The sequence below is a fragment of the Somniosus microcephalus genome, chromosome 1 (assembly GCF_052327205.1).
Source record: "Somniosus microcephalus isolate GS21.2 chromosome 1, FLI_Smic_1.0, whole genome shotgun sequence".
Lineage (NCBI taxonomy): Eukaryota > Metazoa > Chordata > Chondrichthyes > Squaliformes > Somniosidae > Somniosus > Somniosus microcephalus.
The window spans coordinates 186,663,311-186,677,374 of record NC_140987.1 but is presented as its reverse complement, the minus strand read 5'-3'; the positions used below and the strand labels follow the sequence as shown (position 1 = coordinate 186,677,374).

Genomic DNA, 14,064 nt, shown 5'->3' with positions numbered 1-14,064 from the left:
CACCTTTATTGATTTCTTAAAAATAGACATGAGGGCTGTACAATCTTACAAATGAGAACCAAGCTTCCTAAAGGTCCAGGGGGTTATGGATTGCACCGGTGTGGCTGTATGTGCTCCCGCACACAAGGTCATTACCTCCCTAAAGCAGCCTTGATCTTATTGAATGGAGGAGCAGACTCGAAGGGTCAAATGGCCTACTCCTGCTCTTATTTCTTATGTTCTTAAATAGGAAACGATTCTATTCACTGAACATTAAGCTCATTTGTAACCATCACTATCACATTATGCAAGTCAGTGCTCTCTTCCCAGATATCTGTCACAATGCCTTCTTTTTAAGGCAGTTCACCATGCCACCAATATTTGACCCAGATAGGCAAGTCTTGGGATAGCTCCTGGGTGTTCAAAACTATCCTCTTGAACTCCTGCGGTCATAATGATTCTAGGGTATTCCATCCAGTTGAATATAGGTACAATAAAGTGCATATGTCCACCAGAGTATTCGTCAAGCACACCATTGGCACGTTGAAGCCACTTTTCAGGTCGCTGGACCGATCTGGAAGCATTCTGCAATATGGAAGAGGAGGCTTTCAAGGATTTATGGTAGTGTACTGCATGCTGCACAACTTTATCTTGCAAAGAAACATCATCCGTGAAGACCTTGGAAGAGCAGCCAGAAGTGGCTGCAAAAGAAAACTCATTGTTCTCAGTGACAGCAAACCTAATGATCCCAATAAGATTAGAGAAGTTCTTTGTAACCAAGACATGAGCAATATGCTCTCCTTAAAAAAATACATAACCTAAGCAGATTCAATTAATTTGATTTAAATGAGATGGAAGTCCTAGACAGGCTAAAAGAGCTCAAAACAAGCAAGTCCCTAGAGATAGATAATATATAGCCCAGAGAGACTAGCGAGAAGATTTGTGAGGAATGGATAATCATTGTGAGGGAGTCCCTGGACACTGGTGAGGTACCAGTAGATTGGAAATAAGCTAATGTGGTGCCCAATTTCAAACTAGGTCAGAAACTCAGCTCAAGTCGAATAGGATGCAGGGGTTGGTAATAGTCCAGTTCAACCTGAGACAATGACCAGTATGGAGTTTGTGGCAGGGTCAGAAAACAATGTTTCCAATGTTCAACTGAAAGAAATTGCACCTCATTCAAGAATGTATGTCAGACAATATCAACCTCATTTAGATTAATAATGGGCCTGAATTTGCGGCTTCCCGCGGGGAAATGCCTCCGATTCATAATTAAAATCCGTGCCTACCTTCTGCCTCGGGATCCACGGAGACTCGCACTCCTGGGCCTCTATGCGTAGACATGTGTAGAGGCCCATGTATCCCAGGGGCACACGCGGTTCACATGCGCCCCAGGCATCACGTGGGCCAGCCCAACCAATGAAATAAGAGGATCCCCATTCATGCTTATGTATGTACGGAATCCCCATAAGAATTAATGGGGATCACATAAAAAACACATTTACATACCACATAAATAAAAACAAAAATTATATATTTAAAATTAATTAAAATACAATTTCATTAAACATTTAAAACAAAAATGTAATTTTTTGAAAAATAAATTTAAATGTTTTAAAGATGCTAAAAATAACCTTAACTTATTTTACAGGTGTTTTAATGTTTAAATAATTGAAAAAAATTTTTAATATTCATTTAAACTTTTACGCCGGCAAAAGCAGGCATAAGAATTTCACGGGCATTCGCTGGGCAGTAGTTGGGCAAATAACCCAACTCTCCACTCGTGGAGGCCCTTTTTCCAAGGATGGCTAAGATCTGTCAAGATCGCAAGTTCCAGGTTTTCGCGCAGAACTTGTGAGGCCCCTACGGGCGTGTACGCACCGGAAAATATAGGCCATTGTCTGCAGAAAACAGCCCGTAAGAAATCAATGACAGGTGGCACACCCATATATTTTAGAGCAGTATTCCGTATGAGGAAGAAGCCCTCAAGATACGTGGAATGGAGGCTCTAGAGGATGTCTGGTGAGGAAAAATGAGGGCAGGCACCAGTTCAGTGTTCATTACCAACCTCTGCTGTTCCCACTTCATTCATTAACAGCCAGTAAAGCATACCTTGAGGCCCTTTACTGTGTCACTGTTACTGAAAGCTGCTCACCAGAACACTATTGTAATCGGACTTCCTTTTCTCTTTTGCTAGATGTGCCAGATGATGGTGAGTCTGAAAAATAAAATGTAAGCAATCGACTTTAGTCTCAGAAAATACAAAATGCTTTGCAAGTTCTCAGGAGTTTTAAAACAAGTGAAAAATACCAGGAAATAAGAAAGCCTGGAAAATTAGATAAATGTGTAGCTGCCCCACATTTCCGCTCACTACAAATTTAAAGTCTCAACTGTATAATTAGGAAAGCGCGAACAGAACCAAAATTCATCCTAATAAGGAGGAAGTAAAATCAAACTAATTTAATAAATAGATCAAAATGAGTCATGCGATTTCCAATAGCTGCACTTTATGGGGAAAGGAAAAATACATTTAAAATAGACAAATGTCTATATAGAGTTCATTAAACAGGGAAAACAAACACACCAAAACATTAAAAAAACATGAAACTGAACATATAGTGAATTAAGACAGAAACTGAATATTAGCTCATTTTCCTTCAATGAGGAAACTGGAACTAGAAATCAACAAGAGTGTCAGCTTTGGCTCAGGGGGTAGCACACTCGCCTCTGAGTCAGAAGGTTGTGGGTTCAAGTCCAACTCCAGGGCCTTGAGCACAAAACTCTCCAGTGCAGTGCTGAGGGAGTGCACTGTCAGAGGTGCCGTCTTTTGGATGAGATGTTAAACTGAGGCCCCGTCTGCTCTCCCAGGTGGATGTAAAAGGTCCCAAGGCACTATTTCAAAGAAGAGCAGCGGAGTTATCAGCCAACATAACAAAAACAGATTATCTGGTCATAATCACATTATGATAATGCTGTGCGCAAATTGGCTGCTGCGTTTCCCACATTACAACAGTGACTCCACTTCAAATAGTACTTCATTGGCTGTAAAGCGCTTTGAGACGTCTGGTGGTTGTGAAAGGCGCTATAGAAATGTAAGTCTTTCTTTCTTTAATTGAAAGCTTCCCTGCCAATTTCAGTGAAAAATATGCCATTCCAGTTCACTGGATGAAAATAAGACAGCTATTCAAGGGCAACAATGATAATAATAGCTCACAGTTCACGAGAATAATTTCCACCAGAGTACAAAGTGATGGGGGGGGGGGTGAATTTATTCTAAATACACTTTTATAATATAAATAAAAAACATTAATTTATATAGTATACTTCAAGGAAAGATTGAGAAGTAATTCTCTAATCTGGTATTCCCATTAATTTTAATGGGCGGGACCCATAATTTCCCAGGAACACAAATCGCAAAATTACCTCAAATTCAAAGAATCTCTCAGTACTCTGTGAAATATGACAGTTCTGGTTAGGCCCTTACCATATGCATTTGCAATGATACTATTTGCATCAAGAACATGAACCATGAAAAACAGCACAGCAATATACTCTGGAGTTCAAGAATGAATGGCGTGTATCAGAAGTGTATCGTACACCTTTCCAATTTATCATCAAGCCAACGTGCAGCTCTTGAGGAAACCGCTTTTGAGCTTTTGGTTCCATCCATTTCTGCAGCTGCTTGGTCATTGAACTGAACAGTGCACAACCTCAGTGTCATGTTTAACCTCAAGCTGAACTTCAAAACCCATATCTTATCAGTTACAGAGATAGGGAAGGGCAAGGCTATGGAGGGATTTGAAAACAAGGATGAGAATTTTAAAAATCAGGGCATTGCTGGATATGGAGCCAATATAGTTCAGCGAGCACAGGGGTGATGGATGAACAGGACTTGGTACAAGTTAGGCAGCAGAGATTTGGATGAGCTCAAGTTTATGTAGGGTGGAAGATGGGAAGCCGGCCAGGAGAGCTTTGGAATAGTCCAGTCTAGAGGTAACAAAGGCATGGAGGAGGGTTTCAGCAGTTGAGCTGAGGCAGGGGCGGAGACAGGCGATGTTGCGGTGGTAGAAGTTGGCAGTCTTGGTGATGGAGCGGATATGTGATCAGAAGCTCATCTCGGGGTCAAATACAACACTAAGGTTGCCAGGGAGAGGGATGGAGTTGGTGGCTAGGGAACGGAGATTGTGGCGGGGACCAAAGACAATGGCATCTATCTTCCCAATATTAGTTGGAGGAAATTTCTGCTCATCAAATACTGGATGTCGGACAAGCAGCGTGACAAATCAGAGACAGTGAAGAGGTCGAGAGAATTGGTGGTGGGGTAAAGTTGGATGTCGTCAGCATACATGAGGAACCGGACGTGTTTTCGGATGATGTCGCCATGAGAAATAGGTGGGGGCCAAGGATAGATCCTGAAGTAACGGTGCAAGAGTGGGAAGAGAAGCCATTGCAGGTGATTCTCTTGCTATGACTGGTTAGATAAGAATGGAACCAGGCGAGGGCATGCCCACCCAACTGGACGGCGGATACTTCAGTCCTACATTCTGCCCACTTGAGAAGCCTCGTCAAAATCTATCTGTTCGAACATACCACCACACCTAAGCCTGATTCACTTTAGTGTGCGGTATCAGTTTCTCCTCAGTTTTGAGTCTTATAATGTTCGCCATGTTAAAGTTCAACACTGTCAATGTCATCTAATCTAACAATATGAATTTCCTTCCTTAAATATCTTGGACTTTTTTATATGACAGTCTTAATGTGCCACATGTCTATTCCAGTTATTATTTTGGTTGACATGAATTTATAAATTTAATTTTGCCAAAAACAAAAGCTACTTTCAGTAGGAGTGTCTAAATTCTGGAGACATAAACTACAGTTTCTACAAATTCATCACTGACGAGCAGTCCTGCAATAATGATGGCTCAGTCTCGAAGGCAGATCTGCTCGGATCTCCTATACCGAGCCCTGATTTCCTCCATATGTTCAAAGAGCATCAGATTATTTTAATAAATGGTGCAGTCCAATGGCACTGTGTGGTTCATACAATACATGCAGTAAGAACTGTTTTTAAGCACAGTAATATTTTTTAATGTATTGAATTGATTAGAAGGATCAGCCTGTAATTATAATTAGGTGCGCTTTATGGGGAATGGCAGAAGCGGGAGAAGAATGCCGGTCGTTATACTTCAAGAGGTTCCAAAGCCCCAAGAGAAAGGATTCAAGTTTTGTTTGGGTGATGAATAATTTGTTCCTGTACTTCAAAACAAATCATTTTCAACTGGCAACAGAAACACAAATGCTAGTGCTAAAGGTACTTTTGCAGCTGGTGATGGTTTGCCCAGGCACACAACACAGCAATCATATTGCCTCCCTGACATCAGCAATTCTAAAGAATTAGTTTTGATGCTATACCAGGAGGGAAATGGCCCTTATTCATACTGGTAAAATTAGTAATTTGCACCAACTTTGCCTTTAATTAGGAGTAGCACTGATTCAGATCCTGTTTACGGCTGTCATTTTGCTGAAGGTCAAGATTGTATAATAGCAAAGGATAATGTTCAAAGCTAGGAGCTTATGAACAAAATAGACCTTAAACATACCCGAGATATACTTCTTCAACGCTATTAACCTGTCAGTTATATAAGTAATCTAATTGTAAAATAACCTCACTAACATATGACTGTCTTTGACTAAGCATAATTATTCTACATAAACCAGTTGAGGCTGAGCTACTGATACCTTTAAACTATGTTTGTATCCTCAATGCTTTTAAACTCTTTTCAGGTATTAATATCTACTCCAGTACTTTGTGTACTCCTTAGTATTTAATCTTATTCTATTAATCATATTATCTTAGATGTGTTAATAAAGTTGCGTTAGTTCACAGATTTCTATTTGACAGCATCTTTGATAACTTCAGCAAAATTTGAACAACTTCACTTAGTAGTTTACTGCATTCCCTGTTGTGAGAAGTATGGTTTGTGTAACTATTAATATACTTTGGACTGGGTAATATAATATATCTCAGAGGCAAACCAACATTTTAGGCATCTAATAACCTATAGACATGGGCGGTAAATCTACATCCGGGTGTCTGATGTAGAATTGAGGTATAAGGGTTAAAGATGTATATGATACCTTTTGATTAATATTCCTTGCAAGATTTATCAGCCACATTATTATATTTTCAAGTAATTAAAGTGTAATCATTTTTCTTTGTGCGATGGTATTGCAGACACGCACAGTTAACTCATGGATCTCAATTTCTGCAGTTGTGCTGTTAAATGCAAGTGTTCTAGTGCTGAAAACAAACTCAGTTTGGTCTTGCTGTGTTTGGCACATTACTGTGTAATTATCACTGTGCATGAGAGAGTGCGAGAGAATAACTGAGTGCATGAGCTTCAGTGTATGAGTGAATAAGAGAGAATGAGCGAGAGAGAGAGGAGTCCCAGACTGAGTGAGAGTGAATACATGAGAAAGTAAGTGAACACAAGAGTTAAATGGTGAGTATACTGAGTGACAGAGGGAATGAGTGAGTGCGAGTCAGTGAGTGATAAAATCGTAACTGAGGTGACACAGAGCATCCTGCAGCAGGCTTGGACCTCAGCGCTCATCTTCTCACTCTTCTGCAGTCATGGCTGAAGTGGTAGGAGAAGTCGAATTCAGTTCTTCCAAACTGTAAGTACCACTCTACCAATCAGATATTATACAAGACTTCACTGCGTCTAAAGCATAAAAAGGTAGTCTCTTGAGGTGTCAGATTGTTCATATCCTGAAACAACATGGCTTTATAAGTCATTCAATGTCATTTACTCTTTTGTTATCTATTGCTTCTCATTTTGTCAACTATTGTTATGTGACCGATTGCAAACATGCCTTTTCACAATCGGACGTGTGTGGATTTGACACCAGATTAAGTAGGTAGTATTTAGTATCATTGTCTAATAAAATGTAGGGGTCCCAAACAGAACTTTTGTATGGGGCCCCTACAAGGCAAGCACCACCCCTCAAAATAGGAAAGACTGGTTTTATTACAATTTAGCTGGATGTATTAGGATTTTGAAGGTGAAAATTCAAGACAATCCAAAAAAATTATAATTGACACATTTAAATCAGAACACAATATGCATGATCTGAAAAGTCATTAATATGAACTGAAATTATGCAGGGTGATGGCAAATTTAACTGGATGTTTGAAGAAATCAATATGCAAGGAAGAAGTCAAAGTAAGTGTGTTAATGTAAATGCGCAGAAGTGTTAGTGTCAGGTTGTTAGAATAGCAATGTTGTTGTGTCCCCACATTTTCACATTCTCTGAAATTCTCCATCTTAGGAACTTTGAAAAGGTGACATCTGATTTCTAAAAATCACAGCAATAGTTTGGCAAACTGCAAGAAGCTTAAACACAGCTATGAGGTGCATCAATCAGCAAGACTGTTATCAAAATGTACATCAAGTTTACAGCACAAAAATCAAGCCATTCAGCCCAAATGGTCTATGCCAGTGTTTATGCTCCACATGAGCCTCCTCCCACCCCTATCAGCACTTCTATTCCTTTCTCCTGCATGTACTTACCTTACTTCCCCTTAAATGCATCTTTGCCATTCGCCTCAACTACTCCCTTGTGGTAGCGTATTCCATATTCGTACCACTCTTTGGGTAAAGAAGTTTCTCCTGAATTATTAGTGACAATCTTATATTTATGGTGTCTAGTTTTGGACAAGTGAGAGCATTTTTTCTATGTCTACCCTATCAAACTCTTCAATTATCTTAAAAACCTCAATCAGCTGCCCCTCAACCTTCTCTTTTCTAGAGGAGAGCCCAAACCTGTCCTGATAAGTATATAATCTCAGTTCTGGTATCATTCTTGTGAATCTTTGTGACTGGAAGGCTGTTTCCAGTGGGGTTCCGCAGGGCTCAGTACTGGGTCCTCTGCTTTTTGTGGTATATATCAATGATTTAGACTTGAATGTAGGAAGTATGATGAAGAAGTTTGCAGATGATACAAAAATTGGCCATGTGGTTGACAATGAAGAAGAAGAATGCAGACTGCAGGAAGATAGCAATGGACTGGTCAGGTGGGCAGAACAGTGGCAAATGGAATTCAATCCGGAGAAGTGTGAGGTAATGCATTTGGGGAGGGCTAACAAGGAAAGGGAATACACATTAAATGGTAGGACACTGAGTAGTGTAGAGGAACAGAGGGACCTTGGAGTGCATGTCCACAGATCCCTGAAGGTAGCAGGACAGGTAGATAAGGTGGTTAAGAAGGCATACGGGATACTTACCTTTATTAACCAGGGCATAGAATATAAGAGCAGGGAGGTTATGCTTGAACTGTATAAAACATTAGTTAGGCCGCAGTTAGAGTACTGCTTGCAGTTCTGGTCACCACATTACAGGAAGGATGTGATTGCACTAGAGGGGATGCAGAGGAAATTTACGAGGATGTTGCCTGGGCTGGGGGATTTTAGCTATAAAGGAAAGAGGCTGGGGTTGTTTTCTTTGGAACAGAGGAGGCTGAGGGGAGACTTAATTGAGGTGTATAAAATTATGAGGGGCCTAGATAGAGTGGATAGGAAGGACCTATTTCCCTTAGCAGAAGGGTCAATAACCAGGGGGTATAGATTTAAAGTAATTGGTCAGAGGTTGAGAGGGGAGTTGAGGAGAATTCTTTTCACCTAGAGGGTGGTGGGGGTCTGGAACTCACTGCCTGAAAGGGTGGTAGAGGCAGAGATCCTCATCACATTTAAAAAGTACTTGGATGTGCACTTGAAGTGCCGTACCGACAAGGCTACGGACCAAGTGCTGGAAAGTGGGATTAGGGTGGATAGCCAGCACAGACAAGATGGGCCAAATGGCCTCCTTCTGTGCTGTAAATTTCTATGATTCTATGCACCTTTACCAATGCCTCTATATCCTTTTTATATGAAGACCAGAACTGTGCACAGTACTCCCAATGTGGCCTAACCAATGTTCTATACAAGTTTAATATAATTTTGTTGCTTTTCAATTCTAACCCTCAAGAAATGAACCCCAATGCTTGGTTTTCTTTTTTTATGGCCTTATTAACCTGTGTCGCTACTTTTAGTGATGTGATCACTTTGCTCCTCTACCCCCATGTAGACTCTTATTATCGAAGCAGCATGTGGCATGTTTATTCTTTCTACCAAAATGCACCACCTCACACTTATCTATATTGAAATTAATTTGCCAATTACACACCAATTTTACAAGTTTATTAATGTCTTCCTGTACTTTGTTGCAATCTTCCTTTGTATTAACTACACCCCCAATTTGGTGTAATTTGCAAATTTTGAAATTGTACTTCTAATTCCCAAGTCCAAATCGTTAATGTAAATTGTGAACAACTGTGGTCCCAGCACCAATCCCTGCGGAACACCACTTCCTACCTTTTGCCAGCTGCCCTTAACCCCTACTCTCTCTTTTTTGTATTGTAGCCAGCTTTCTATCTATTGTCCCCTAACTCCACATGCTCTGACCTTAGTACTACTGCTAACATATTTTGATGTGTTTTAAAACAATGTTGATTTGTTTTAACCTACTTGCCTATGTCTGATACAATATTGTCCTTGAGACATAGTGACAACATTGTATCACTGGTAACAGTGAAACTTGACATTGACATGGAGCTCAGTGACAGCTGCTACTGGGAGAGAGATAAACACAACCCAGTAATGCCAACTCTCTCGCACATGCCATTTTTAATTTTAAAAACTGCCCCCAACTCACGATGTCACGAGCCAACTGTAAAAAGTCACGATTTTCCTTTAGAATTTCTCACAGCTGTGCAGTTCCAGTTTAATGACGAGACATCATATTCAGCGACTTCAGCCTCTTCCAAGCCACGCATGTGTCCTGCGATTTTGAAAGTCGGGAGGGGGGCTTTGAAACCGGAATTTTATTCACTTTAAAGCCCTTAACGGGGTGAAATGCACTCAGACTCCCTGTCCCCTCCTCCTAAAAGGCCCCAGATCATGTTTATGCCAGCAGTGGCAGCAGTTCCCGCTGGTGCTGCCGCCGGGGATGGAGCCTCAGCGGCCGGGCATTTGCCCTCTTATTGCAGTATAATTAGCAACTCACACTTGAGGGGTTAGTTCTCTTACATTTGAGCCAGAGAGAGTACAATGTGGGTAAGAAGAGGCATACACTACATAATATATAACGGGTTTGTGTTGGTAAGTGCAGGTACCGGTCTCCAAAATTAACAAAAGTTTGAAACAAATTCCATTACCGGGACTTTAAATTTTAAACGCTCTTCTTGGAAATATTGTGCACAGAAATATATTAGTGCACAGGATATAAAATGTGATGATGATGATGCCAGATGGAGCTCGAGTTCAACTTCACTGCGCTGCCGCACTTTGTCAGCCCGGTGTTGGCCGGCACTGGGCCCGGAGCTGGGGAACTGCTGAGCAACTTCATGGGGAGCTCGATGAGAAAGTGAACAGTGAGCAGGAGCCCAACCTGGCGCCGGATTAAACGGATGGTCGGATATTGACTGAGGGGGGAAACTGGGCCCTGAGGCTGAAAGGTGAGGGGAGCAACTGGGACTAATGATCAATTTAGGGGGGGTGGGGTGTGTATCGGGGTAGGTTTGGGGGTGTGGGTGGGTCTCCAGGGTGGTTTTGAGGATGTGGGGTGGGTATCGGGGTTGGTTTGGGGGTGTGGGGTGGGTCTCCGGGGTGGTTTTGGGGATGTGGGGTGGGTATCGGGGTAGGTTTTGGGGGGTGGGGTGGGTCTCCAGGTGGGTTTGGTGGCATGGGGGGACTGTGGGGTGGTTTTGGGCGTGTGGGTTGAGTATCGGGGTAGGTTTGGGGGTGTGGGGTGGGTCTCTGGGGTGGTTTTGGGGATGTGGGGTGGGCATCGGGGTAGGTTTTGGGGGGTGGGGTGGGTCTCCAGGTGGGTTTGGTGGTATGGGGGGACTGTGGGGTGGTTTTGGGGGTGTGGGTTGGGTATCGGGGTCTCCAGGGTGGTTTTGGGGATGTGGGGTGGGTATCGGGGTAGGTTTGTGGGTGTGGGGTGAGTATGGAGTCACTCTGTCGAAGCAAAGGGAGGATTTTGAACCATACCACGCTGCTGCTGCACCGGAAACAGCTTCAGACTTGAATCCAACCAACCCCCAGCTTGCCCCATTTTTATTTACATTGAAGTCAATGGGAAGAGATGTAAAATGGGCTCCCGACTCATGATCACCATTTTACAACATCGCAGAAAGTCAAAAGTCCACCCCAGTGAACTAGAACTACCCTCTCACAGCCCAGCTTTGGTCGGGGATGGGGACCCACTCTCTTTCTCTCTCTCGGTCCAGTACTTGCCCTATGGGTGAGATTGGGAACCCGTTGCCTGGGGTTCATTGGCTTGTGCCAAAACAGCAACAACTTGTAGTTATACAGCACCTTTAACGTAGTAAAATGCCCCCAAAGTGCTTCACAGGGGTGTTATAAGACAAAAATTTGACACCGAGACACACATGGAGAAATTAGGGCAGACGATCAAAATCTTGCTCAAAAAGGAAAGTTTTAAGGAGCTTCTTAAAGGAGGAAAGAGAAGGAGAGAGGCGAAGAGGTTTAGGGAGGGAATTCCAGAGCTTAGTGCCTATGCAGCTGAAGGCACAGCCACCAATGGTTAAGCGATTATAATCAGGGATGCTCAAGGGGGCAGAATTGGAGGAGCACAGATATCTCAGGGGGGTTATGAGGCTGGAGGAGATCACAGAAATAGGGAGGGACGAGGCCATAGAGGGATTTGAAAACAAAGATGAGAATTTTGAAATCAATGCTTTGCTTAACCGGGAGCCAATGTAGATCAGCGAGCACAGGAGTGATGGGTGGACAGGATTTGGTGCAAGTTAGGACACGGGCAGCCAAGTTTTGGATAACCTCAAGTTTACGTAGGGTAGAGCAAGGGAGACCAACCAGGAGTGCATTGGAATAGTCAAATCTAGAGGTAACAAAAGCATGGATAAGGGGTTTTAGCAACAGATGAGCTGAGGCAGGGGCGGAGACGGGCGATGTTACGGAGGTGGAAATAGGTGGTCTTAGTGTTGTATCCGTGTATTAAAGGAGACACGGAATGCAGGAGTTGGTTTAACAGGTGTTTACTGAACAAAGTCTGGAGGTGAACTAAAAGATACAAGACACTATACAGGCTTATATACCCGAGTGGTCACTACCGGTATTACAGTACACAGGGGCTCTTAAAGGTACATACACTACACTTAGTTATACTGCGGATGTGTGGTCAGAAGCTCATTTCAGGGTCAAATATGACACCAAGGTTGCAAACAGTGTGATTCAGCCTCAGACAGATGTTAGGGAGAAGGATGGAGTCAGTGGCTAGGGAATGGAGTTTGTGGCGGGGATCAAAAACAATGGCTTCAGTCTTCCCAATATTTAATTGGAGAAAATTTCTGCTCATCCAGAACTGATGTCGGACAAGCAGTCTGACAATTTAGAAACTGTGGAGGAGTCGAGAGAAGTGGTGGTGAGGTAGCGCTGGGTGTCATCAGCGTACATGTGGAAACTGACACTGTGGCCGCGATCTTACCTCTGGAGATGTGCTGGAGGCGGGACTGCTGGTTTCCAGGTTTCAGTCCCGCCCCCAGTGACGTCTGACAAACCCACGCTATTTTCCCTTGATTGGCCTTGTTAAGTCCGCCCTGTGGGCTTAGCCGGCCATTTAAGGAAAAACCGGTGACAGATGACATCAGCGTATGATGTTTTGGCAGATGAGTTGTCAGCGTTTGACAGCTTTGAAAAGCTGTCAAACACTGACAATCTCTGTTCTAAGGTGAGCCCCTGCACAGACTCACCAAGACCTCGCTCCTCAGCAGAAACCAGATGGCTGCTGCATCTGTGAATGCAGCAGCCATTCTGTCATCTCTGCCGTTGAGATGAGGCACCTCCGGATCCCCAAGAGTTGAAGCCTGCAGAAAGAAACAATGGTAAGGAAACTTTTTCCAACACTTTACACTCACCTCTCATACTTACCTGTCCATACTTGCACCCATTAATCACCTCTACAGCGGACATTTCAACCCCTCTCACCCCCGCAGACCCACTGCTCGCCTCGCTGACCCTGGTGAGGTTTGTAGCCATAAAATGGGGAAAAGCCTCAAAACTGCCCGTTAACTACCTGTTAACAGGCAGTTAATTGGCTCTAATCCCCTTCCCGCCTCGAGGAGATGGGTCCCTGCGCGAGTTGGGGACCCACCTCCCAGGAAGATGGTTCGGAGGCGGGTTGGGACCCGCTCCCAATTTTTCCCATTTTGCTAGCAGTCCCCGCCTCCAAACAGCTGGTAAAATCCAGCCCTGTGTTTTCGGATGATGTCGCCAAGGGGCAGCATGTAGATGAGAAATAGGAGGGGGCCAAGGATAGATCCTTGGGGGACACCAGAGGTAACGATGTGGGAGTGGGAAGAGAAGCCATTGCAAGTGATTCTCTGGCTATGATTAGATAGATAAGTATGGAACCAGGCAAGTGCAGTCCCATCCAGCTGGACGATGCTGACACCTCTGTATCCCAGTGCACCCTGGACATGGTGTCACCTCTGTATCCCCTCTGTATCCCAGTGCACCCTGGACATGGTGTCACTCTCCATGCTCCATTTGGTAATGCTTCACCAGTACTGCAACTCCCATGAATTAATCATGAGACACGTGATTTTAATGAAAATTTACCCCAACTCACAAAGAGTGGTGATAACGGTTAGGATTAAGTTTTTTGCAAAGCATTTTCAGATGCAGTAATATCATTTTTGTGAAGAGCTGAGACCTATTAATAATTAAATAAAGCCACTAATGAGGTTTATAAACCAAAAAATACCAAATCTAATTTTTAAGAGTTTGTCTCATGATTTATGAGATGGTGGGATACTTCCAACCTAAACTGTAATAACGTAAAGTATAAACAACAACAGCTTTCAAGGTAAAAATGGGTTTTGTACATTTTTGGACAGCAAGTTATTTTAGATGTTCCCCTCTCAATTTCCCAGAACCTCAATTCAAGGCTTCAGCCAAAAGACAGGCCCTCTGACAGTGCAGCACCTCCTCAGTACTGCACA

The 14,064-nt window shown here is 43.1% G+C and overlaps 1 protein-coding gene across 4 annotated transcripts in view; it reads right to left on the bottom strand.

The window, feature by feature from the left end:
* Positions 1–14,064, bottom strand: part of LOC147124508 (endoplasmic reticulum aminopeptidase 1-like) — a 156,650-nt gene that overhangs the window by 140,869 nt on the left and 1,717 nt on the right. For 2 of the 4 annotated variants that reach the window (XM_085988401.1, XM_085988420.1), the window contains exon 2: positions 2,092–2,197. The gene's annotated coding sequence lies outside the window, so the exon portion shown is untranslated. The remainder of the gene's footprint in view (positions 1–2,091; positions 2,198–14,064) is intronic. The other 2 variants (XM_085988411.1, XM_085988440.1) reach the window with 1 other exon arrangement.